The 26818-nt window shown below is 44.5% G+C and overlaps 1 protein-coding gene across 5 annotated transcripts in view; it reads left to right on the plus strand.

The window, feature by feature from the left end:
• The first annotated feature begins 1115 nt into the window (after positions 1 to 1115).
• The window catches only part of SLC16A7 (solute carrier family 16 member 7), a 97364-nt gene continuing 71661 nt past the window's right edge, over positions 1116 to 26818 (plus strand). The window contains exon 1 of one of the 5 annotated variants that reach the window (XM_083574583.1): positions 1116 to 1501. The gene's annotated coding sequence lies outside the window, so the exon portion shown is untranslated. Of the gene's footprint in view, positions 1502 to 5832; positions 6032 to 23505; positions 23563 to 26818 lie in introns of those variants that run through there. The other 4 variants (XM_083574584.1, XM_083574586.1, XM_083574582.1 and 1 more) reach the window with 4 other exon arrangements.

The raw sequence follows: 26818 nt of genomic DNA on the forward strand, positions 1-26818 counted from the left end.
CCAAGTTGATGGGCATCGCCATTCAAATGGTGGGTGGGTGTGCCCTGCTGTGTGGGATAAGGTAAAGGTAAAGGTCTCCTGGACGGTTAAGTCCAGTCAAAGGCTTACCTGCAAACCCTGCCCCACCCTAATACAGTGGTACCTCGGGTTAAGAACTTAATTCGTTCTGGAGGTCCGTTCTTAACTTGAAACCGTTCTTAACCTGAGACACCACTTTAGCTAATGGAGCCTCCCGCTGCCGCTGCACGATTTCTGTTCTCATCCTGAAGCAAAGTTCTTAACTCGAGGTACTATTTCTGGGTTATGAAGTCTGTAACCTGAAGCGTATGTAACCCGAGGTTGTTGTTGTTTAGTCGTTTAGTCGTGTCTGACTCTTCGTGACCCCATGGACCAGAGCACGCCAGGCACTCCTGTCTTCCACTGCCTTCCGCAGTTTGGTCCAACTCATGCTGGTAGCTTCGAGAGCACTCTCCAACCATCTCGTCCTCTGTCGTCCCCTTCTCCTTGTGCCCTCCACCTTTCCCAACATCAGGGTCTTTTCCAGGGAGTCTTCTCTTCTCATGAGGTGGCCCCTTCATGGATCACTGCCTTGCCGTGGCAAAGGGCCTTGAATAACTCAGAGAAGCTATGAGCTATGCTGTGCAGGACCACCCAAGATGGACAGGTCATAGTGGAGAGTTTTGACCAAACGTGATCCACCTGGAGCAGGAACCGGCAAGCCACTCCAGTATCCCTGCCAAGAAAACTCCATGGACAAACACCACCCGAGGTACCACTGTATTTTATTCAAGTTATCACCCCTGCTTGGATGCGTGGCCGAGGATCCAGGGCGTGGCCAAATGGTTGCCCCCCACATCCTGTCCCTACGATCCTGATCTAGTTATGGGGCAATTTGTATCCCCCCCAACACCCCCAAACCCTTCAGGGCGCAGTTCAGCGTCCTTAGGCGCGCTCATGGCTCGGCCCCACTCGGCCACTCGCGTGCCGCCGGGCCCTGCCTTCCCCGCCGCGTCCTCGCCTCGCCTCTTCTCCTCTCCCGCCGCCGGGAGCCTTGGAGATGTTGCGGCTCAGGCAGCAGGCGCCTCCCCGCCGCCCGGCAGCCTCCGCCCCACTCGGCGAGGGCGGCGGCGGTGGCAGCGGCTCCTGGTCGAGCCTCCCCGGCTGCCCTTGACACCAGTCCCCCTCGGAGCGCAACAAAAAGCAGGCAGGGGCAGGTGGCGGAGAGGGACGGCGGCGCGCCTCCTCCTCCTCCTCTTTCTTCCGCGCGCGGCCTCCCAGCGACTCCAGCCCGAGGCGGCCGCGGCGCACAAAAGGCCCCGCGTCTTTCGTGCCGCCTCTTTTCTTTCGCGGCGGCGGCGGCCTCTGCAGGCCACGTCATGGGGAAATAAATAAATATCGCCCCATTCAGCCAGTGGCAGCGAGCAGGAACCGGCGGCGGCGGCTGGAAGATTAGGACCAGCCCACCCAAACTAGACACACACAGAGAGCGAGACCAAGCCAGGTAACGTAAAACGGACCCATCCAGTTCATCTTTTTTTTTTTATTATTAACAAAATAGATGGGCAGGGCGGCCGGGTTTCTAGGCAAAAGGGGGCCGCCGTCTGTTCCAGCCCCATTGTCTCCGCCGCTTCGTGTTTGAATGTCCCCGCTTCTGCCGCCCGAGTGTGTTGCTAACTGTGTCGGAATGGTGTCGCTTAAGCAACGAGAAGAGCGCCTGGTCTGCTGCTGCTGCTGCCGCCGCCGCCGCCGCGATCGCGTTGTCTTTGGGATGCGAGGCGCCCAAGTCCGAGCTCACACTGTGGATGATGCATCACACACGGGGGAAGCGGGCAGAGCAGGCGCGAGGGGTGCGGGGTGGGCGGGAGACCCACACTATGAACGGCGTCCGCCGCCAAAGGAGCAGCGCGGAGTTGCAAGCAGAACACGGTGTCCCACCCCCCGCGGATGAGAAGGGCTTGGCCACCACCGGCCTTAGGGACGGATGGATGGGGAGCGCAGTCGGAGCTCGCCTCCCTGCCTGCCCCCGTCCGATCAGTGACCTCCAGAGATTTACCCCGTGGAGAGCGAGCAATGGCACTCACCCACGTAGACCCAAGTGACAGATGCCCATCCGAACCACCATACACCCCTTAGAGCCACTCCCACGCTCCCACGTAAGCCCCCCCAAAACATAATTTATTGGAGGGGCCGCTCTCAAAGTGGATGGGCATTGCCGTGGTGCGCGCGCGCTGCGTCGTCATGTGGCCTGGGGCTCACCTGAGCGCCCCCAACATTTTATTCAAGTTGGCACCCCTGCACCACGTTGCGTGTGCGCGCCCGATCACAACCGATCCCCCCTCTCCTCCCCCCCCCCCCAATCACGTTGCTCCCCGGTTCCAGTCCCTAACGCACGCCTGCAGCTCTGCTGCTTTTCGGAGAGGGGCTCTTCTGTCTCTCCCCCCCCCCCCCAAAGGAGCCATTTTGAATGGGGGAGTGGGTGGCACGGTGGAGAAGGATGGAGCTTCTTGCCGGGGCCGGGCACCGTGGCTTGCAAGAGTAGTGGGTTGGTGGCAGAACGCGTGCCACTACGTCGCTGGTGCGCCTTTGTGTCTGCGCTGCCGCAGCAGAAGGAGGTGGCTAAGGCGGGGGCGGAGGCATCGCTCGCGTGTGCGCTCGGATCTCCTTCTGGAGCTCCTTGCCGAGCGCGGCCCTTGCCTCCGCCTCCGCGCTGCGAGGGGACTCGGGGTGGCTAGGATCTGGCGGTGTATTTCTGGGCAGGCAGGTCTGCGTGGGGCTGGCTTTTCTTTCTCTACCCCGCCCCCCTCCTGCTTCTTGGTAGTCAAATCCTCCAAGGGTCAGGCGTCTGGAGCCGGATGATGCTCTTCGCGATGGGCGGGGAGGCGGCGCGTCAGAGGCGCGCGTGGGTGGCCTGCCTTTGCGCAGCGCGTCTCCTGGTTTCCAAGGCCCCACCTCGGCGGCGGCCAATGGGAGGCGCGCGGCGGCCAGCAAGGCTTGCGAGGGGATGAAGGAAGCGAGAACTCGATCCGTCGGCGAAGGGAGGGATGCCGACGTCATGAGAGAGGGGGGCTTGGCCGGCAAGCTGCAGCCGGTTGGCTCTGGCGGGCGCCAGGCCACGTGGAGCGCGGCGCAGCAGCCGCTGGCACCGCCGTCGGCCCGCACGCCGGAGAAGGGCACGCCAGGCTCCTCGCAGATGCAGCCTCCTCATTCATTCCTGGCGCCTCCGCAGGGCAGCTTGACCTTGCCGGGCAGTTTCCGTTTCGCGCCGCCTGCGGAGCTCCGGAGCTGTCCAAAGAAATCGTGTGCACGTTTTTTTTGCGGGGGGGAATCGGCTCCACGGATCTGGAGGGGGCTTCCTTCTGAGTAAATAGATCAGGCAGTAAAGGAGGAATCTAATGTAGGATGGTGGGTTTTGTCATGGACGTGTGATCCTCAATTCATTTCATTTGCAAAGGTCATTGGCTTAAAGGGGACCGTCAGCATAGTGGCTTTGCTGCTGGGCTCTGAATATGTGAGGCTCTGAATAGTGGTGGCCTTAGGAGTCGACTCCAGTAAGAATCTAAGGGCACCTTAAAAACGTGATACATTTGTTGTTACTTGAGCTTTCCAGGACCAGAGCCTACTTCTAGGTGCATGAAGTGCTTTGTTCCAAAAGTATGAAAAACAAGCATTGCATCATATAGTAGTTGGGCTGAACTGGGTGGGTGGGGGAGCGGTCAATCTTGCCTTGAATATAGAAATATTTAACCAAACCAGTTTAGCCAGTTCCATTTCAACTTCACTTTTTCCTTTCCTCGAACTTAAACCACACAACCTTAATATAAGAGCTGTTGATAAGGAAATCATTTATTTAAGCAGAGTGGTTTCTGAGGCTTTAAAGAAACAGCAACATAGAAATGGTATTTAGAACAAAAAATGTTTTCTCAAAACCATCTGAATTGCATTGTTTTACATCAGGACCCATGGCCAATAAGCGGTGCATCAATGGTGGGGAACCTGTGACCCTTAAGATGCCATTAGACTCTAGTCTCCATCATTCCTGACCTTTGGTCATACTGGCTGGGGCTGATGGGAGCTGGAGAACAGTGACATCTGCAGGGCCATAGGTTCCTCATCCCTGTAGTCAGAAGAGTCCCAAGTCATCTTGCTGCCTGAGGATGAGAAGTCATTCCTATTCTTAGTACCAAGGTGAGCCAGATTGGCTGTTGCATCTTCAGCATCCTTTGCTGAACCAGATTGGCTGTTGCATCTTCAGCATCCTTTGCTGAACCAGATTGGCTGTTGCATCTTCAGCATCCTTTGCTGAACCTGAGACAACAGGCTAGCTTAGGGGCACAAGGCAGATCACATGGACCTCTTTCCTCTAAACATTTTGCTGCCGCATCCCAGCATTTGCCTCCTGAGGCAGCTTCCTCACACTGTCTAATAGTAGGTCTGGCCCTGCCTGTAATAGACCCTCTAGTGAAACCTGCTGATGAATCTCATCTGATTCCTTGGGCACCACAGGTCAAGATGGTGCCCTCAAGGGCTGAATGGTCCTGGCATCCATTGAACTTTATCAGAAATAAAACCATACAATGCACCATAACCATGCACAGCAAAATACAAAAGGAAGATATAATTAACATTGGAGACACACAGGTGATCTAGGCTTTTTGTTTGGTAAAGGTCGGCTGATCTTCTAAAAGAAAAATCTGAATTTGTTGCAGTTATTTTGTTTCACACAGAAGAATGGCAGCCCTCAAGTTAACGATCAAGGGCATCTCTTGTTAAATAACTCCATTTGGCAAACTTGTGAAAGAACTCGGGCTGTGACACTTGTCACCAGACAAAGTAGCTCATACTAGGCTAGATGGTCCAATGATCCATGAAGGCTTCATATGATAAAGGTAATGAATAGAAAACACCCTTAAAAATGAGGCTTGTCACATTTGTCATGCATTTCAGTAGAGAAAATGACAAGAAAAGCTTGTTGTGGGGTGGGGAGTCAAGTTCTGTAGTCCTACAACCATGTATGCAGTGGCCTCCACAGCCAGTGCAATTTTGGGGCCCCTGCTACTGCTACTACTACAGTGCAACAATAGGTAGAGCATCATGGGTTCAGCATAGATGTCCACACACCTGGAGCTTCCTGTGGTTTTCTGAGCCCCGCACTCAAATGTGGGGAGAAGAATGTGCCATTGCAGACTTTTGCTTCACAGTGATTAATATACAGTGGTACCTCGGGTTACATACGCTTCAGGTTACATACGCTTCAGGTTACAGACTCCGCTAACCCAGAAATAGTGCTTCAGGTTAAGAACTTTGCTTCAGGATGAGAACAGAAATCGTGCGGTGGTGGAGCAGTGGCAGCGGGAGGCCGCATTAGCTAAAGTGGTGCTTCAGGTTAAGAACAGTTTCAGGTTAAGTATGGACCTCCGGAACGAATTAAGTACTTAACCCGAGGTACCACTGTACAAATTGGTTATTTAGCATGCTATTTGTGTTAGATGAATCTTAAGCAGTAACTTTACTTCTTTATACATTTTTTTTAAAAAAATCAATTTAAAAAGACACAAAACCCCCACACCTACATACATAAGTCACCATGTCCATAAATGACAAATCTTTTCTGTTAGTGAATTGCTGTCTACCTTGCCCTTAAAAAGAGAGAGAGAATCTGAGCTTTCAGTGCCAGTGCTTCATGTACAATCTTTTTTTCTAATCCATGTTGTGTCCTGGGACGCAACAGTCCCAGGGAAATAACCAGGAGTCAAAAATGATATAGTTCTCTCAAGCAAAAGACCTTTTGGGTTGTCGCCAAAGGCTGCACCTAAACTCTTATGCAAGTGCACTTGGGCTCTCTGCCCAACAGTTTGAAAACTCGCAGGCTACAGTTGTAAGCTCACAAGAAACGGAGCTTTAGCAAGAAGCCAAATGCTGACAGTTGCCTAAGGTACTAACGGAAGGTGGGGGTGGACATTCTCACATTTTACCTGTTCCATTATGTTTGCATGTGCTCCTGCAAGTTCTCATTCCGGAACTGAAGGAGAAGGTATGTGCCGTGTTGAGCAGCATTGATCCAGTCAAATTTTAGCTCTTAGTTTTTGCAGTTTCAAATTTTGTAAATCGTAGAGAATAGCTGGTGTGTGATATTGATAAAGCACAGCCATGTGTGTGTTTTGGACACTAGGATTTCAGTCCTAACAACATGTATGTGAAAGTAAATTCCATTGAAGTCAGTGATATTTACCTCTGAGTGACTATGTTTTAATATCTCTTTTTAAGACTCCCATTTACATGCACAAGCATGTACTGGTGGGCACACCAGGAGGAAGAGATCAAATATGTAATATCAGTGGAATTGTAGGAATTGTAATGAGATGAGATAAACTGCTTATAATAGAAGGCTACTTGGCCAACCATTGAGGCAAGTAAGAATCACTTCCAGGGGATCATATAGAAAAGTGTTTATATATGGAAGGGAAACAGTTTTCCCTTTTTGCTTTAGACTCTCAGTGTGCCACAAATGACTATTGTGTGTACATGAAAGCAAGTATTCTAGCTCAGAATCAACATTTTGAAAAGTAACATTTGTGCTTCTGTTTTCTTGCCAGTCCTCTCACCATTGCTTTGTTGTTCTGCATTACTTGGTAAAAACGGCAATTGTACGGTGCTGTCTTTTCCTTCTCCTGACTTTATTATCTCTGTTCCTGAAAGATAAGCTTTGTATCATAGGGGCTTTCCCGTGAAGCTCATCCTATTTTATAGTAGGCCATAGCAGGGTTATGTTGGGTTAAGCGGCTAGGCAAACTATACCTGAGTGTAGACTTTGAAATGAGCATTTGCAGCTATTGAGGGGGCCATTGCTTATCCCATCCTCTTGTCTGTCTTGTATCTCCTCCACCATCTCCTTATATTACGTTCATCTTTCCTCTCTGCCCCTTTCCTCTTTTTCTTCTCATTTTCCAGAGGAAGAGGAATGTGTGTCAAAGACAAAGAAATCATTAGTGTTCCCAGAGATTGCTCCTTTCCAGTAAGAATTGGCGGTGAGGAGTCTTACAGAGGGCTACTAAATATTTAGTCGAGGGATAAGAAAGAAGAAGATAAGAAATGTATACGTATTTGAAGACAAACCAGAATGTTCCATTCCAAGATTAGGCAAAGAGGGGAATGCAGCATTATAGCTGGCTAATTACGTCGTCTAGAGTGGCTTTAGCAATTCAAAATCGATAAGCACAGATAGGGCTATCGTAGACTTCATTCCAACAGCTAGAAGGCCTCCAGTGTACAGAGGGAGTGACAGTTTACTGCCCTATGGCATATGGAACCCCCCCCCATGCTGCTTTATGTCTACCTCCCATATATTTTGTTAAGTAAAAGGAACTACACTAACTAAAGCAGTTCCTGGGCTTGTTCTAGAAATACATCTGCCTCATCAGAAGCTATGGTTCTGACCTGAATTCTATGGGTGGTATCAAACAAAGTAGTTCTGCTAGCACAATGGGTTGCACAGCAGAACTTCACCCCCTCTTCCGTCCCTGTGTTCCCTTCTACCCTCCTCAGATCTGGTGCAGAGGGTTCAGAGAATCTCCCCCAACAGATTTTGGAGAAGGGGGGGCAGAAAGAGAAAGGGGAAGTTCTGTTGTGCAACCCAAAGTCCTTGTGCTAATGGAACAACTTTGTTGGATACTGCCCTAAATTTGACTTTGTTGTTCAGCTGTGTTTTGATTTCCCCCGATCTTAATCTTCTCTTTTGTTTTAGTGTAAGGAGATACAAAGTATTGTGTACTTAGTGGAAATGAATAAATCTGTCAATTTCAGTTCTCTGACTTTTTCAGTCTCCACCCCACAACTATTCAGTTATCCAGAATTCCATGGTAATTTGCTTTTAAAAAAATCATGAATTTTTGTCTGCATTTCAGTGTGAATTTCTCCTTATAAATACATTTTTTTGTGTGCAGCTTTGACTAATATGCCCATTTTTGCAAGCAATTTCTGCTAATGCAATGCATTTCGAATGGTTATTTTCACTACTACAGTGGTACCTCGGGTTACAGATGCTTCAAGTTACAGACACTTCAGGTTACAGACTCCGCTAACCCAGAAATAGTACCTCGGATTAAGAACTTTGCTTCAGGATGAGAACAGAAATCGTGCGGCAGCGGTGCGGCAGCAGTAGGAGGCCCCATTAGCTAAAGTAGTACCTCAGGTTAAGAACAGTTTCGGGTTAAGAGCTGACCTCCAGAACGAATTAAGTTCTTAACCCGAGGTACCACTGTACATGCATTCCCATGTGCTTTCCTTTCTAATATATTCATTTTTGTACACAAGTGTTTGGTTGGAGAACTACATCGCAAATTTCAGAGAAGTGCGAATTTCAAAGCATAGCTGGGATTTGGTTTGCATATCGGTTTGAGAGATGTGGAATAAGTAGTTTTTTGTTAAAATGCAAACAAAATTGAACTTCTCCATCCCTAGTGGTTAGTCAGTGGAGGACTGGCAAAGGAAACTGTGGTTCTGATGCTACAGAAATAAAATGTATGTCCCTATCCCTGAATTTTCTGGTGCAGTCTGAAGTGCAGGTAACTGCTGTGGCTTAACGAAGCAACAGAGCCTTCTAAAAGGAAGTCTTAGCATAGGAGGCTTGTTTGGCACTTGAAGAAGCCTGTATGTTACTTGGAGCACATAAGATCAGAGTGTTGACGCTCAGGAGGCAAAGCATTTTCATGCTATCATTCAAGAACAGCTGGGATAGCAAAGGAGATGGCGCTCACACATCAAACTCAGTGGTGCAGTGTGTTTTCTCAATAGAAGCGTGAGGCCAAGCAGCGAGGCAGTGGTGTGTGCAGTGGTGTACGGGGTGGTTGGTCAAATAGATTTACTGCTTGGCTGTCTTCTTGGGAGCAGCTGCTACATCCCACAAAGAGCAGACAAACTGCACGATGGCCTTCTTGTATCTCAAAGTAAGTTTCTACACAACACTCATCCGTATGTGTCAGACTTCCAGTTACAATTCAATATGCAACTGCAATTTCTCATATAGTACAGAAGCAAGGAATACTGATGATGATAAGGTTGAGAAATACATAGGAGATGTAATATGTGCGCATTAGGTAGGGATGACAGTGAACTTGTCAGGAATAACTACGAGCTCTACTTCCTGCGCAAACCCAGGTGCAAAGCCCAGGTGTGCTCAGAAAGCTCCTTAATATTCCCTAAACCGTCAGCCTGATCTCGTGCCCTGCAGGTGCAGTTAGAAGTTCACCTTCGTGCCACGGCTGTAAACAGCTCTGCACATAAGTGGAGATGCAGGGAAGAAAGTGTTGCTTTAGTACTCAAAAAAGTGCTTGATTTCATTGAACTCAGTCTGCTGAAGACCGTTTTTCTGCCAACTTGTTGGTTAGAAAGGAATGAAGCTGTATGGTGAGGCATGCAGTTTGAACCCATGCATGCTTGCTTGAGAGTAAGTCTTCATGGTTTGTTCAGGAAAGTGGACGAAGATCAGGATTGTGAGCTGGGGAGATAAAAGTGTTAGAGGACTGCATATTGTTCTCAGCTGTTGTCATTGCAAGCTTGACTGCAAAGTACCATATTTTTCGCTCTATAAGAAGCACCAGACCACACCTAGTTTTTGGAGGAGGAAAACAAGAAAAAAAACATTCTGAATCTCAGAAGCCAGAACAGCAGGAGGGATCACTGCACAGTGAAAGCAGCAATCCCTCTTGCTGTTCTGGCTTCTGGGATAGCTGTGCAGCCTGCATTCGCTCCATAAGACACACACACATTTCCCCATACTTTTTAGGAGGGAAAAAGTGAGTCTTATAGAGCAAAAAATACGGTACTTTTCTGCAGCAGGGGGCTCTTAACAGTTTTGCTCGTGAAAATATTGCCTCGTGATAAAGTGCCATGCAAATTGGATGGACAGAAACATGCACAACAAAGCATTAGGCAGATCAAGAGAGTAATATCTGCTTTTCCATAATGGTAGATTTTAAATTTATTTCAGGTGACTGTTTATAGCAACATGAATTGCATAAGACCGTAGCGGCTGCTTAGAAACTTCTTTTAATGTCAAGTGCTGGCAGGCAGGCAGTCAACAATGCAAGACTCAAATGCCTCGCATTAACTTTGGGGCGAGGGCACATTGTGGTCCAAAGTTTCTGTTCTGAGATTATTGTGATTATTTTTAAAAGCTCCCCCCCCCCAAAAGTTTATTCTTACCTATTGCTGTGTTCTCGTTTCAAAAAATCTTTGAAGCAGAAAGAGTAATGTTTATGTCCAACGATTTTCTGCCAGACCACATAGGAGCCCAAAGGAGGGGAAGACACCAACTTCTAAATCTGAACACTAACGTTTAGTGGAATTTGGAATTATCAAACGGCATCAAGCTCAGTGAAAGGTCTAAAGAAATTGATAAGCACACAATGCTTTGTACATCAGTAGGCATCCCGCTTGAAATTGGGAACAAATCTTTTAGTTCTAAAACCTGGGTCTGGTTTTTGATATTGGTCCTAAGTCTGACATTGCCTTCTTTCTTCAACGAGGTTAATGCTGGCAAGATGAATGTGAAGAATATTAGACCTTCTCTGTCTGCTCCCACCCCCCTATCCTGTTGTGTGAATTGGATCCCTTGGGTTGTTCTTGTTGAGCTGCCTTGTTAACCTTTCAGGTCACCACATCCAGCCAATTGTTTTTGCAGTTTAGACAAAAATCACTCTTCATAAAGGCTTTGTTTCCCTGCAAACTCTTTCTTATTTATCTAGCTAAAAATGCTGCTGCAGGTTACCAACCAAGTATGCATTCCTGACCTTTTCTTATTACTGCCACCCAAGAAAGGTCACCATGCTGGGTACTGCACTTTAGGAATAGAATTGCCCGACCTGAATGCATCTGACTGAACCTCATTTGGTCAATGGTTCAGCATACTTGAGCATTTCCAAGAAGCTAGCCATGATCACCCACCCTCTGTTGTGCAGCATGTAGGTAGCAGAAAGGACAGAGTATGTTGCATCAAACATCTTAAAACTTCATAATAATTTGGCCTCCATTAATTATCTTTTGGTGCACTGCTTTTGCGTGTACAGTGGTACCTCTGGTTAAGTACTTAATTTGTTCCGGAGGTCCGTTCTTAACCTGAGACTGTTCTTAACCTGAAGCACCATTTTAGCTAATGGGGCCTCCTGCTGCTGCCGCGCTGCCACCATGCGATTTGTGTTCTCATCCTGAAGCAAAGTTCTTAATCTGAGGTACTATTTCTGGGTTAGTGAAGTCTGTAACCTGAAGCGTATGTAACCCGAGGTACCACTGTATTTTCCTACTTCATTTGCCCGTTGCGCTTTATGTCCACCATTTTTGTTTTTTAAAAACAATGTTTTGACCATTTTTTAGTACTTATCTAATTGAAAGATTTATGGGGATGTTTAGTTAGTCTGATAGCACCAAGCTGAACTCTGTAGCTGTGTTCCAGTCTGGTATGACTGGTAAAACAGCATGTACTTTTGGCCGTTCTTTCGGTGTTGTTCAAGTGATGTCAGGAATCACAGTGAACAAGAAATGAATTGTTTCCCCGTTGAACCTGTTTGAGAAATTAGAAGCTGCTATTTGAACTGTTGCTTACAAGCGTAATTTCTAGGTACAAATTTATCTTCATATTGTAAGTTCTAATAGTCTGGGAGGAAGAGGAGGAGGAGAAGAAGAAGATATGCATAGGTTTTGAGAGTTACTGATTTATTTGTATGTTTTGGAATACTAAAAGAAAACAGAAACAGAATGATCCTTTTCGACAGCGGCAGCAGTTCCCGCCTTGTACAGCTGTGGGCAACTTATGGGCAAGGGCGAGAAAAGCTTCCGATGCTATTGGCTGGCCAATGTCATCAGCCCCGGTTGGTGGTGGGGAGTGACAGGACTCCCCTACCTCTTTTGACATTAAATTGACCAATCAGAGGCCAGTGGAGTGGGAATTTGGAGATGGACCTGGGAATGTCCGTTTCTACCCAGATCCACGTCTCCAAATTATAAAAGCCAGCTGCATCACCTTCCAATAATCCCCATTGAGCATCCCATCCTCGCACTCTCTATAAATTTGGCTCCACTTGAAGGTAAGCAGGTGGTGTATGTGTTTATGACCTTGTTGAGGAGTGACTTGGTTGCCATATTCGTGGCCAGGGAGGAATTTGCCTGCAGACCAAATGGGCCTGTTTAGAGGTTTTCCCTGCCTCGTAGCAATTGCCACAACTTCTTAGTGGAAAAAGGCATTGGGTTGCATCCTTAGTCTAACTAGGGGTGTGTGAAGGAGCTATGCCCCCCTCTCCTCAGGATCAAAGTATCAGAACACCCTGGTTATGGAGTCCAAGGACGAGGATCCTGTCCATATGCCCAGAAAGGGGCTAACGGGCCATGTAACTCCCCAGTTGGCATCCTGGAGGGGTCACCTGTATTTGATGTGCATCATATGGAGATCCTTAACCCAGGATTGACCCTGATGGAAATAATCAGCCAGCAACCAAGATGGCATACCCAGTGCCAAAGCGAAAGCCTACTTACACCTGTAATCAATAAAGTAGCCAGTTTGATCTCCCCCAAAGGTTTCAATGTTGTTTATTGCTTCCTATGCCCCTACCTCAGCAACCTCAAGCTTACTGCGATTGGCCTGCAAAATAATTTGCCAGAAGCAATTGTTTAAGGCTTTTATTGCATTTATTTAATACAAAGATATCCAATAGTTTCTTGGTCAGATTTAAGTTAAATGTCTACTGGGGGTAATTTGTGTGTGTGCTGCTAACGAGTGGAGTATGTGAGAAAGCTTGGGTGCATTGCTGTAGCTAACGACATTGAAATATATGTAACATTATATGGTGCATATATTTTCACTTTGTGTCTATCTAAAATGCTGCACCCTTGAAAAGCAAATTTATTCACTAAACAACTAAACAAATTCTGCGTTTTGTTTGATGAGTGCATTTGAAATTGTTGTTAGTCCTAGGGATGAATCCACAGGATAAATGCAGGCAACATATTCCTTATTCACCCCATCTTTCTAATGGGCTGGGTACTTTGCTCTGCTCATCACAAGTTTCTTACGGCCGTTTTCTCCCCCATATAATATTAATCTCTTCTCATAAAGTATTTTGAACTTCATTTATGAAAAAAGGTCAAATAGGAGGTATCTATTATTATTCTAATCGTTGCCATAAATCAGTTCGGGTGTCACTCTGTTCCATGCAAATGAACACAGCACAGCTTGTATCCTAGTTGATTTCCTGTCCTCGTTTCCCTTCCTCTGTTCCTTCTGCCAGTCCCTTAGGAAGTTGTCTAAAAGCTGACTCTTAGCACTTTAGAAATGGTGGCACTAGCCATTTCACTCCACTGTCAACCTGAATGAAAGAATGAACGAATGAATGAGCACATTAATGAAGGAGGTGGGGAGGGGGAGAGCAGAAACTTATGAAAGGAGAAAGACAATAGGGAATGGCAAGAACATCCCTTGCACAAGGTGAGGATGAATGCTGAGCACAAATAGGGAGGGAAAGTGAAACAGAAAATATTTTTTTTAAAAAAATAAGTTGTCTAATTCATTGCATTCAAAAACCCTCTCCTAGAGCAACTGAACCAAAGCTGTAAGACAGGTGGGGAATAGGGTCCCTATTTTTTCCATCCTCCCATGTCAGCTAACGGTAAAGGTAAAGGGACCCCTGACCATTAGGTCCAGTCGTGACCGACTCTGGGGTTGCGGCGCTCATCTCGCTTTATTGGCTGAGGGAATCGGCGTACAGCTTCCGGGTCATGTGGCCAGCATGACTAAGCCGCTTCTGGTGAACCAGAGCAGCGTACGGAAACGCCGTTTACCTTCCCACCAGAGCGGTACCTATTTATCTACTTGCACTTTGACGTGCTTTCGAACTGCTAGGTTGGCAGGAGCGGGGACCGAGCAACGGGAGCTCACCCCGTCGCGGGGATTCAAACTGCCGACCTTCTGATTGGCAAGTCCTACCTGATGTCATAATGATTTCCGGTGATTGACACTTGTTAAAGCTCAAAAGGAGGTTGACGTAACCCCTGATCGGTGGTCACAGTATCCTCTTGATGGCACAGCTTTAAGGGGCATGCCTCCAGAGGGGCTTGTTGTAACTGCCAATCAGCTGTTTACAGGGATTCCTTGTCAAGTCAGTTTGAAGGAAGTGGTTTGCATTGAAACCATCTCCTCTGTGTGTTACATTTCCCCCCTCTGTAGACATCTGCGATTTGAGGAAGTGGTTTAAAACCAAACCGCTTCTCAGCTGCGCTTGCGTCCTTTATGAGGAACTAACACCTTAATGCAGTCAAGCCCAGCAAGGCTCCCAGCATCGTTCACTGTAAGCTCCCGATGGTTCCTTTGCAGCCACAACTGTACCTGCCCCACACCTGGCGCTCTTATAAGAACCCAGAAATAACTGTCACACTGCAGAGAATAGCCAGTTTGGTTGGCATCTTTTAGTTAGCCTCAGATTTGTGAGGTGAAATGCAAGTTGTTGCTTCACTTCTGCTAATTAAAAGGAGCATTTATGTCAAACCTAAATAAAATAGTTAACATGCTAAAGAAGAAGGCCACCTAAACTACTCATTGCTGTATTTTAGAGTCTCCACTACTATGAGAGCAGAGATATTTCCAGACTCCCCAAGTGTCCCTATTTCCCAGGGACGTCCCTGATTTAGAGAAGCCATCTCAGTTTATGATTTGATCCTGGAATGTCTCACTTTTCCTTAGGCTGTCCCTATTTTCATTGGGAAATGTTGGAGGGTATGGAGTTATCTGACCCCCAAGCTGTCTGAAGGCAATCCTGTATAGGGGAGGTTTTTTAAAAAATAATAATGTTTTATTATGTTTTTATATACAGTGGTACCTCAGGTTAAGAACTTAATTCGTTCTGGAGGTCTTTTCTTAATCTGAAACTGTTCTTAACCTGAAGCACCACTTTAGCTAATGGGGCCTCCCGCTGCACCGCTGCCGCATGATTTCTGTTCTCATCCTGAAGCAAAGCTCTTAACCCAACGTACTGTTTCTGGGTTAGCGGAGTCTGTAACCTGAAGCATCTGTAACCTGAAGCGTCTGTAACCCGAGGTACCACTGTATGTTGAAAGCTGCCCAGAGTGGTTGGGCAACCCAGTAAGCTGGGTATAAATAGTAAAATTATCATTGTGGAATGAGACATCCCTATTTTCATCAGAGAAATGTTGGAGGGTATGTATTTCACCCACAGCCCCATAAAGGGTTGGACATAATAAGATGAGGCTGCTGTAGCAGGCCAAAGGCCCTCCTAGTTTAGCACCATGTTCTCACAGTGGCCAACTAGATTGCTGTGGGAAACATGCACTCTGTGGGAAACAGCATTCTGACATCCTGTAATTTGCAGCAACTATTCAGAGCCTGTGACAATGTAGGTGGAACCTTGCCATCATGGCTGCTTTCCAAGGAACTTTCTTTCAAATTAAGCCTGACTCAGATCGTACCTGAGGGCTAGTATCCTGTGCACATTTACCTGGGTGTAATTGAACTCAGTGGGAATTGCTTCTGGGTATGGATTGTGGTACTGAAGGGGAATATTACGCCTAGTTTTCTATTAAGTAATAAAGAAATGTTCTTTGTACCATTTCTGGTAAAGGAGGCTTATTGGAAATATTTGCAGTGTTGGGAAATATCATCAGCTGATTCATGTGGGAATCCTTAAAGCACAGTCTGGAGCTCTTAAGTTGACTAACAGGAGACAAGTTATCGGCAGAAGGTGAACCCAGGATCTATTGCAGCTCCAAAGCCTTGCTTAATACTCTAGCAACATTTCAGCAACACCACTGGAAGAACCACTGGCCAAATATTCAGCGATTTTCTTTTTAATCCTTTTACCCCTTTAAAAGTTTACACACTGAATGTTTTACAGGGGGAAATCAGCTAAGTAAATGTTTGTGTGAGGAGATCGAGGTTTTTGCCCTGTCTGTACTTAGCGGTAAAAAAAGGAGAATTTATCGGTATGTGCACACATAGAAGAACACAGTTGTACATAAAACAGGGTTGGACAGAGGGTAACATTATTGATATATCCCTGGGTGACTTGCTGCGGATTGGTAAGGGTTTCTATCTCCCAGCTTTTTAACAATAGCAGCAACAAAATGACTGCCCTGCCCCAAATTATACAGCTGATAGAGAGATTGGAAAGACCAGGAGTGGTGTTTTGGGTTCAAGGCTGTTGGACATCATTTGGTACTGGTCCTCCAGTTCCTAGGTTCAGAATAATTTAGTTTTTCATGTCTTACTGTTGTGCCAAGCATGGAGTAACAATAATAAATAAAAACGATATTAGTAATAATTAGGGCAAAGGTTTTGTGCAACTGATATATTATCCAAAACCAGTTTGAAGACTATATTGTGATATCACTTTCATAATTTTTGACCTGGCAATATATTATGAATCATGATGTGTGTGTGTGTATGTGTGTGTTTGTGTGCTATGCAAAAATCACAACATGGGGAAAACCATGAAGCCAGCCAATGCTTCTCTCAATTTCTGCAGCCCCTGTTAACTCTGCCATTTCAGTTCTCACCTGTCTCATTGCAGGCGGCAGTGAATCACAAAGAGCAGCCGCTGGCAAAAATCACAATGCGGGAAGAACCATGCAGCCAACCAATACCTCTACATAGCTTCATCCTTATTTGAGACATCATGATATGTCAGTATATCACGATATTTAGCTGGTGATCTATTACAGTGTTGAAAACCAGATATTGCCCAGTCCTAGTAATAATAACAGCAAAGTAGGAACAGTAAGCGTAAAGTCTTCTTACTTCTGGTGTAGACATGGGAGAACTAGTTCAATAGTGTTAGGGCTTAAATGTGATGCATCCCTTGGAACATACCGCCTGTTTTCGATGACACTTTGTGGGTTGTCCTATGAACAGGAATCGAGCTTCCTGTTGGATTATGCTCACTGGATTTAAATTGCACAAAACAAGCATGGCCCCAAACTCTCCTTTTCAGTCTTCTGAAGGGGCTTGTTGTAGGGAGACCTATATTAAGTAAACAGAAAAAGAACAGGAGGAGGAATGCTGAACCATATCCATACTTATCATTTCTGCAACAGTTAACACAGAAATAGGAGAAGGGACCCTGCCTTATTTCCAGGGTTAAGACTATACAAAGCCTTGTGCGAGATCAAATGATGGGATGGGTGGATTTCCCACAAGTAGTTCTTCAGATGTAAGAGAACTCTGTTTTCTGGAACTAGCCAGCTGGGATTCTTGGTTTCACAATTCTTAACTGCTTCAGCGGGTAATTTCAATTGTGTTAGTTGACTCCTGCCAAGTTCATTAACCTTTTGTGGCTTCCCCTTCCTCTCGCCTCTAACAACTTCCAGAGAAAGGAACTGTTTGTATTTGTTTTGCTAAAAGGGTGGACTTGAATTCTTGAGATGAGCCCTGCTGAGGACGGAACTTCTTGTGTTTGGTTGAACTCTTACCACCAAGGGTGACACAGTTTTGCTCTTTTGACTCTGCCAGGAGAGAATCCATCTATTTGTTTCCTCACCTGCAACAGTGTTTATTTGGATCCTGCTGTGGGGAGAAATGGACTGTCTACTTCCTTGGCTGGAAGGAAGCCCCCAGAAACTGTTCACTACCCAGAAGAGAAATGGGCTTATTTCAAATGTCTTTGTCTCTCCCTGCAGCCTAAGGATGAGTGAGCCTTTGTGTCAGGGAACATGTCTGCTGGCGTGATTTTTCTTAGAAGCATAAAGGGACAAAAGTGGAGGCAAGGAGACAAAAGAAATGCCCCTTGGTAGTAGAATAGAATTGTAGAGTTGGAAGGGACCACAAGGGTCATCTAGTCCAACCCCCTGCAATGCAGGAATGTTTTTGCCCAGCTTGGGGCTCAAACCTACGACCTGAGAAGAGAAAATTTTCCAATAGCTTACTTCATATGGTTCTCTTTTGGAGTCAATTCCGGCAAATGCCTGGCTAGTGTAGTAGCATAGTGGATAAGGGCTAGATAAGTGATTGTGCTTTTGTGTTTGATTGCCAAACTGTGGTTTATCAGTTAGATAAATTACTGTTTGGTGATTAATAGGAAGCATGACATCTGCAAATAGTCTGAGACATTGCAATGGAAACTCCCATAAATCTCAAATCAGATCCAAATTATAATACAAACAAACAAACAAACCCCAAGCATCAAAAAGAGCCTTCCATGATAAACATATCTATCCCTTCTTTATTATCTTTTCAGCCATAAAGGTAAAGGTAAAGGTACCCCTGCCCGTGCGGGCCAGTCGTGTCCGACTCTAGGGTTGTGCGCTCATCTCACTAAAGAGGCCGGGAGCCAGCGCTGTCCGGAGACACTTCTGGGTCACGTGGCCAGCGTGACGAAGCTGCTCTGGCGAGCCAGCACCAGCGCAGCACACAGAAACGCCGTTTACCTTCCCGCTATAAAGCGGTACCTATTTATCTACTTGCACTTAGGGGTGCTTTCGAACTGCTAGGTGGGCAGGAGCTGGGACCGCAAGACGGGCGCTCACCCCGCCGCCGGGATTCGAACCGCTGACCATGCGATCGGCAAGCCCTAGGCGCTGAGGTTTTACCCACAGCGCCACCCGCGTCCCTTTTCAGCCATAGGTCAAGGCAAATAACTTTTTATGCATCCAGGTTTTGGGGTTTAAAATGTTCATTATGCTGCCTCTGTGCAGGAATTTCATTTTTTGCGCTCTCTCTCTCTTTCTCTCTCTTGGTTATTGTTGGTTTTTCCATTGTTCCTTAGTTGGATTAATTCCATAAATTTGATTCAGTCAGTTGCTTGATCTGTTTTATCTGCCCAATTTTTCATCTGAATAAAACAATAAGTCTGACGAAGAAAAAGGCTTTCTTTGTTTTTAGATGATGTAGGGGCACATCATATCAGGCACTAGCTTTGAAGAAGTTTCCCCTGATGTATGTCATAGAAGGGGAAAGCTTCTTTTAAAATGGTGCCTGCTGCTTACAATTTACAAGTTTTTTGTCTTCTAAAAAACAAAAACAAAATTTAAGATCTGCTGCTGTGTTCATCTGTGGGACCTTTTTGTTTTATCAAGATTTTTTTTTTAAAAAATGAATGAACGGAAACAGTTCATTGATTGAATTTTCAAAGTCTAGCATTCAGAAGTCTTGTAGTGCTGAGCTGCGGTAGGTCACACACAGTAGCTGATTCCACTAAGCAGCAAGTCATTGGAGACACCACTAAAAAGAAATATCAATACAGTGGTACCTCAGGTTAAGTACTTAAATCGTCCCAGAGGTCCGTACTTAACCTGAAACTGTTCTTAACCTGAAGCACCACTTTAGCCTATGGGGCCTCCTGCTGCCGCCGCGCCGCTGGAGCACGATTTCTGTTCTCATCCTGAAGCAAAGTTCTTAACCCGAAGTACTATTTCTGGGATAGCGGAGTCTGTAACCTGAAGCGTATGTAACCTGAAGCGTATGTAACCCGAGGTACCACTGTATATAGAAGACACTCTGAACAAGATACATATATTCCAAGATTTCTCTTTCATGACTGTCTCTGTCTGTCTGTCTTACTGTTTTATTTCTCACCCACCTATGAGTTCAGTCCATGACTTACACCCTAGCCTGCATTGAATTCTTTCTGATTGATTGATCAAAACTCCCTTCTTATTGACTCCTATCGCCTGTCATCTAAAACTTCAGCCATGACACAGCCAATGTCTGGGTAACATGATGAGCTTTTTGGTTGACAAGAGATGCTGCATATTGTTTTGAATTGGTTTTGACTCGAACTGTAGCCTAAACAGCAGATTCTGACACCTTTTGCCTTACCTCTCAAAATACCTTGGCCCTCTGTGTTGCAAACTTATGGGCAGTATCTGGGGATATTGTCCAGCTTGCAGGTCACTAGTTTGCAATACTTTCAGGGTAGGGGGTGGGTGGGTTAAAGGTCTGTTGCAGAGACCCATGGCGTGTCGTTTTGATAATATGTGGTGGCTTGCTGTCTGGATTCCTGTTAAATGCAGGGTCATTGTGCTGGAATAACATCCCTGGTATCACTTGTTTAATATGGAGCAAAGGTTAAATATCTAGTAGGTGTAAGCAGGACTTTGCATAAATAGGGCTTGGGAATGACTTCCACGAATGAACACTGTTAAGGAATGCGTCCATTGTTGTAAACAGAGGAGCCCGCTGAGCTCTATGCTGTGATTTTGTGTTATTTCTGACATGATTTCCTTATATAGTTCTCTCCACCCTGAAAATTCTGTGCTTTTATAATCATAATAATTATACTGGATGCCCTAAAGAAATTTATCTTGTGATCACATAACACTGGAAAAATAAAATGTTCTCTACCTTTTAAGCTTTAACCTTTGTCCTACTTAACACAGTCAAGCATGCAGCTATTAAATAATTCTGATACCCCTGTCTTATTATTACTTAATCCTGGCATGCTGCTGTTATCTAAGCTAATAAATCTTCAGCTGTATGTGTTGGAGCTATGCAAATAAATCATTAAAAAGTTCTTTGTTCAATGACAGTTGCATCCTTTTCTTCCTCTTTTTTGAAAAAATAATGAGAGACTGAGAAAGGTATTCTTTCTCAATCAAGACACTCCTTTAGTTTCTATTGCAAGGTTGTTGTTTTCTTCACCCAGGTTTGCAAGCCTCTGTTGCACTCACCACCCAAGTTCAGAGGAAAGATTTTCCATGACATTTCCATGCTCAGAAATGGATTCGGTCACTACTGGATGTCTTAAAAGCTTCCAGCTGGGCCCCAAATAAGTGAGGTCTTAAAGTCTGCAAGAGACCCTGATCTCTCAACTGCAGCATACATGCCATGGATGGATCTCTTCTCTCTTCTGATACAGAGATCCCAAGGAGAGCCAGAGCCACACCAAGCAGGCTGCAATCATTTCAGAAGCTATGCTTTTGCACACACAGATCCTGTCGCAAAAAACTGCTGTTGCCTTTGCCCAGCATAACTTTGCAAAGTGTTGGTGCTGATCTTTAAAGCCCTAAATGGCCTCGGTCCTGTATACCTGAAGGAGTGTCTCCATCCCCATCGTTCAGCCCGACACTGAGGTCCAGTGCCAAGGGCCTTCTGGGGGTTCCCTCGCTGCGAGAAGCGAGGTTACAGGGAACCAGGCAGAGGGCCTTCTTGGTAGTGGTGCCTGCCCTGTGGAACGCCCTCTCAGCAGATGTCAAGGCAATAAACAACTATTTTACTTTTAAAAGACAACTGAAGGCGGCCCTGTTTAGGGAAGTTTTTAATGTCTGATGCCGTATTTTTTTAATATTCGGTTGGAAGCCGCCCAGAGTGGCTGGGGAAACCCAGCCAGATGGGTGGGGTATAAATAAATTATTATTATTATTATTATTACTACTACAGAATCTTAGAACTGTAGAGAAGGAAGGGATCCAAAGGGATCTAGTTCAACCCACTGCAATGCAAGGGCACTTCTGAAACAATGAGATCATACCCTCCAACATGATGCAGCCCAAAGCCAGGACAGCCAGTGTGGTGTAGTGGTTAAGAGCAGTAGTCTTGCAATCTGGGGAACCAGGTTCGCGTCTCCGCTCCTCCACATGCAGCTGCTGGGTGACCTTGGGCTAGTCACACTTCTCTGAAGTCTCTCAGCCCCACTCACCTCACAGGTTTGTTGTGGGGGAGGAAGGGAAAGGAGAATGTTAGCCGCTTTGAGACTCCTTCGGGTAGTGATAAAGCTGGATATCAAATCCAAACTCTTCTTCTTCTTCTGTTGCTTCTGAACAGCGATACTGCATGATCCTGGATGCACAGAAACAGGCAGGGTACCAGCCAAGACTACAGCCTTGGTACAGTTGGAGTCTTCCCTTCTTTCCCTGTCCCCAGATGACTCAGACTGGTTAGCAAGGAAGCTTCATTCTGCACCGCGCTTCTAAGCCCAAGTTTGTGCCAGTTTGTGCCAGGCTACAAGACCGAGCCTGTCAGGAATTCCCCTTAAAAACTAGTCCTGTCCTGTTAATCAATTTGCCCTGGCGGTAAGATTCCATTTGAATGTATGCTCACAGTAGTAAAGTAGCATTACAGTTTAAAAACCAAACTGTGGGTGTTATAAAAGCAGAATACCCTTTTTACTGCTATATGATAAAGGGGTGGGGAACATGCAATGGCAACAGATGCCCATGAAGTATGTGGTATCATATTCATCATATGTGTTTGGAAGGTTCAATGTAGCATGTATCCTATATTCCCTTTTCACCTCCAGGACAGTTTATTAGTAGAAAAGGGACAATTAACAAGTTAGAAGATGAACAGCTAAGAAGGATATGGTAGTAAAATAACCACCATCATATTAGGGGATTATCTAGTGTTCTGAAATATGAAGGTTGCTGTGTGAAAACCAAAGCAGCTAACAAGACATTTAGTATCAATCTGTGCACTCAAAATCGTTATAAACGAAAACTTGTCTTTCTGGGAAAGCCTGTAAAAGTGAACATTTGCATTCATATTTTATGGCATGTATACCATGCTGGGTCTTTTCTAACTTGTCTTCCACAAGGCTGGTTGATGCCCCAGTGCTGAAGGACCCGATCCAAGCTGCCTCAAAACAAACCTTTCATTGTGGCACCACAAGGATGTAGATGACTGTCGTGAATGGGCAGGTATAGAGAAGCTAAGGCAGGTCTTCAGCTATGTTAGTGCCAAGTTGTGTAGGGGCTTTGTATACTAATGGTACATTTGGTCTGCTAGCATATTGGCTTCCTATCCTATGCAATTTGTGTGGGGCTTGATAGAAACTGTGACAATGGGGGGGGGAGCAGGGAAATGTTAACTCCTAACTGCAGTCCCTGTCCCCTACATCTGTTCAGAGTTCAGGGAGAACAACATGGACAATTGTATGAGAGGGGCACAGGGAGGCTGTAGCGGGAAGGAAGAATCTGTAGAAAATCACCTCTGCTTCTCTCACACTAGCACACCTTTCCATTATATCAAAATCCATCACACATAATGGTTCACACACGCCCTCTTAATAAGACTTGCTTCTTATCCTCTTAATGCACAAAGTCTAGTCTGAAAAAAGATGGTCTAGTTTTCTAATAAAGTCTGACCCAAGGAGCTGCTGAATTCCCCCAAATACATGCTACCCTGCTTGAGACTTTGCAACGCTGGAGGATGTCGTGTCGCTTATATAAGGAAACATAATTTTTATTTTACTGCTGCATTTCTGAGGTTATGGAAATGGTTTTCTGTGTCACTTCCACATGCAGCATCATTGCAAATATATATTGTAGAATTGTGACTATGACTCTTCTAAACAAGGGTAGTGTTTCATTCATTAAAAATATAATACTTCAGTGCTTTAAATAAATGATCATTATTTCTGTGAAGTAGCACTAAAGGGTTTAAAAAGAAGTCTTCGTAACCTTCTGCACCAAGTAGTCTGAGATGCCTTTTCAGTTTTCAATTGGTTGCCTAAAATAAACAAACAGCATGCTTTATCACTGACCAATCAGGATTACAAAAGGGCTTTAAATGCTCATACTAAAGTTTCTATAGCCAGGAGAGTTAATTATTGTCTTTGGACAGAGGTCTTCTACCAGGTAATTCACCACTTTCTCTTCCAGTTTTACTTAAAGATAGCAGACAATGTTGGACCATAATAATGGATATTAATAATTAGCAGTAATGAAATGATTATGGGTTGCTTTGAATTGTGCTAGCATGTTGGTGTAATTGTTTAACTGCATGTATTGCATGTATATTAGGTCTTTTAGGCTGCAGCTCTGTAGAAACTTATGTGAATTCAAGTTCCATTGAATTTAGTGGGGCTTACTCCTGAGCAAATGTGTTTACATACTTCTAGCCCTAGCCTTTTCAAAATCAGATGTATTCCTAGTCATTTCAACATAACAAATGCGACAATTTTACTGTGTTACAGGTGATGATGGAAACCTTTTCATGAATAATTTGAAGAGTATGTGAAAGGCCTGATTATGAATCTTTCCAAGTTCTTATTTTTATTAAGAAAAAATATTTTTTAGATATTCTTGTGATATAGTTTCATTTGGGAATCAGTCTATATATTTATTCCTTCTTTTAACTGACAGTGCTTGCCTGATTTATCAGTTCACCAAAGCCTTTGCCTAAATTAGAGAGCCTAGCAATTTTCATGAAAGCTAATCACTTATGCAGCTTTAAAAAAAATGCTCTAAAAATTAATCAACCTCTACCTGTTTCATCAAATTGGCAATACCTTTGAGTAATTAATGAAACACTACCTGCTACAATGATGAAATGTCTGCATAATTCACAAAGGGCTGTGGTTATTTTGCAGATTTGACAAATGAGCTTGAAAATTCACCAGTTAGGCAGGGGATTTGCTTTATTCCTTATTTGTTGATTCCTGAGATTAGGCTGAACTTTAGTTTATTTCATGACCTATTAAGACTGGTTTCCCCGAATTAGTCAGGGACTTCATTTAAACTGTGAGAGTCAGGCAGAAGTAGTCAGAATTTTATGTTTCAAGCAGAGGAGCTTCTTCATTTCAGCAATTTATATACTGCTGAAAACTGCTCAAATTACCACTATTAAACATTTATTTAGTGCCAGTCGTTGTGCTGTATGATGTTACCAGTTACACATGGAACAACTTTTCATGACTTAAAGCAGTATTTTGATTTTAAACGTAAAACCATTTACTATTACTATTTTACAAATATAGCAATTGACAGTATACTTTTCACAGTGCAATCCCAAACATGCATACTTAGAAGTAAGTTCCATTGATCTTCATGATGTTTAAACCCAGATCATATAGGAATGGAGCCTTAGGGTGTAATCCAATTCTCTCTTACCTGGGAGTAAATTCCATTGAATTAAATGCGTAGGCGTGTAGGATTGCATTGCCAGCATGTATACATCTGTAGATGGCAATAATCTGGGAAATTATCCATTGTTCTGCTTAATGAGACTACTTCCAGACTAGATTTAGTCAATGTATTTGTGCATTAAGTGAAACTGAGTGGGTGGAGGATTTAATTAATGCATGCTGGATGGAAAGGGGGAAATGGATAGACTAGGCAAGTGAAAAAAGAAAAATGAGGACTGTAAAGCAAAATTTATGCTGGATTTCAAGGTGAGGACAAAAAGTGGAAATATAAAGTGAAAGGGAGGAGTGGCAATAAAAGAGACCCGACTAAAGAGCTGGATGTGCTTGAAACAGCATCCAAGAAAGATGTTGAATGGTTTCGCAGAATAAGAAGGGGAAAAAAGAGACTCATAATGCAGGACATCAAAAATGAATAATCTTTTATGAAATAGTCCAACTTTTATAAGCATGCATTGCCTTGTTAAATAGATACATCTCAAGGTGAGACACCTGATATGATTTCTGCCAAGACCACTGTTAGTTTCCCAATCCAGAGATCCACGTGTGCTTCTGAGACAAACAGAATTATACGAAAACATTTATCTTAGGTCTTTTTAAAAAGAGGGTGGGTGTTTTAGAAGTTGCATTTGTTTTGGTAGCACACAATTTCACATCACTTTGGTGCCCAAACTATACACTTTCATTATAGCATGCTTACTAACAGCCTCTGAGGGTGCTGCAAAAGAGATTGGCCAGAAATCCACTGTGCTTCAAGGCATCATCTTTATTTCATTTCTAGACCACCCATTGAGCCAAGTCCTCTGGGCAGTTTACAGAAATATAAGCAATATAATATCATCCATAAAGCCATATCAATGCAAAAACTCAACGTCCACTATAAAATGTTACCAAGAAGCAGCATAAAAACAGACTAACATAAAATTAACAGGAAAAACCAGCAAGAGAAAGCATTTCATGCCTTGACTTTTTTTAAAAAAATCAAAACATATAACTGAAACTAAAAGACCCTGTTGAGTAAAAAAAAGTTAAATTCACTTGGCCTTGAAAATAACATAATATAGGTGCTAGTAAAACCTTTGGGGGGGAGATATTCCATAATTGGGGTGGAACCACCAAGAAGCCTCTCTTGATGCCTGGCCATATACAGGCTGGGAATGTATATGAGAATCCTAACATAGTAATGTTTGTACCACAGTTGGACCTGCTGTCCTTATTGGGTAAACTTCAAAATATTAGAACTGAGCATGCCATTTGAACAGATGTCCTCTTCCGATGCAAAGCAGCTATAAAAGATACCACAGCTCCAGGTGAATGTTGAGTTCTAGTGATTACAAATTGTTGATCATTCGGAGAAGGATACAGTTAAGACACTGGCATTCTTGCAGGATCTTGGTCAGATCCAGCCAGGCACCTCTTACATTCTTAAGTGATCCTGAATATATTAGGGTAAGATGAGCCTGCTAGATCAAGCCAAAAGTCCACCAAGGTAGTCAGTAAGAAGAATTTGAGTGCAGTTGCACTCTCTGCATCTGTGATTCCCAGCAATTGGTATTCAAAGACATACTAACTCTCACAATGAAGGTGGAACAGATCTATTGTGGCTAGTAGCCATTGATATTCCTTCACCTTTAAGTAGAACTTTAAGATCTCCAAAGCCTGTGCCTCTGTTTAGTATTCCTTATGCTCTTAGTGGTTCCTGAAAAGTTGCTTTAAAAGTAGCACACAAATTGACTTGCCAGGATACCTTCCCGTTTTGTCAAACAGCCAGAGGGAGAGAACAAGAGACTTAGTTTGGTAGCATTTTTCAGTTCCTCCTGGGTAGCCTCAGAGGAAGGAAACATCTTGCCTGACCCACTTAGTATCAGACACATTGGGATGTAAGGTGGGTGGGATAAGCAAGAGCACACTGTGCCATAAAACCACACTAGAATAATAAGAATGTGGTTGGTTTTATGGTACTGACATTG

This window comes from Podarcis filfolensis (assembly GCF_964270895.1).
Source record: "Podarcis filfolensis genome assembly, chromosome: 10".
Lineage (NCBI taxonomy): Eukaryota > Metazoa > Chordata > Lepidosauria > Squamata > Lacertidae > Podarcis > Podarcis filfolensis.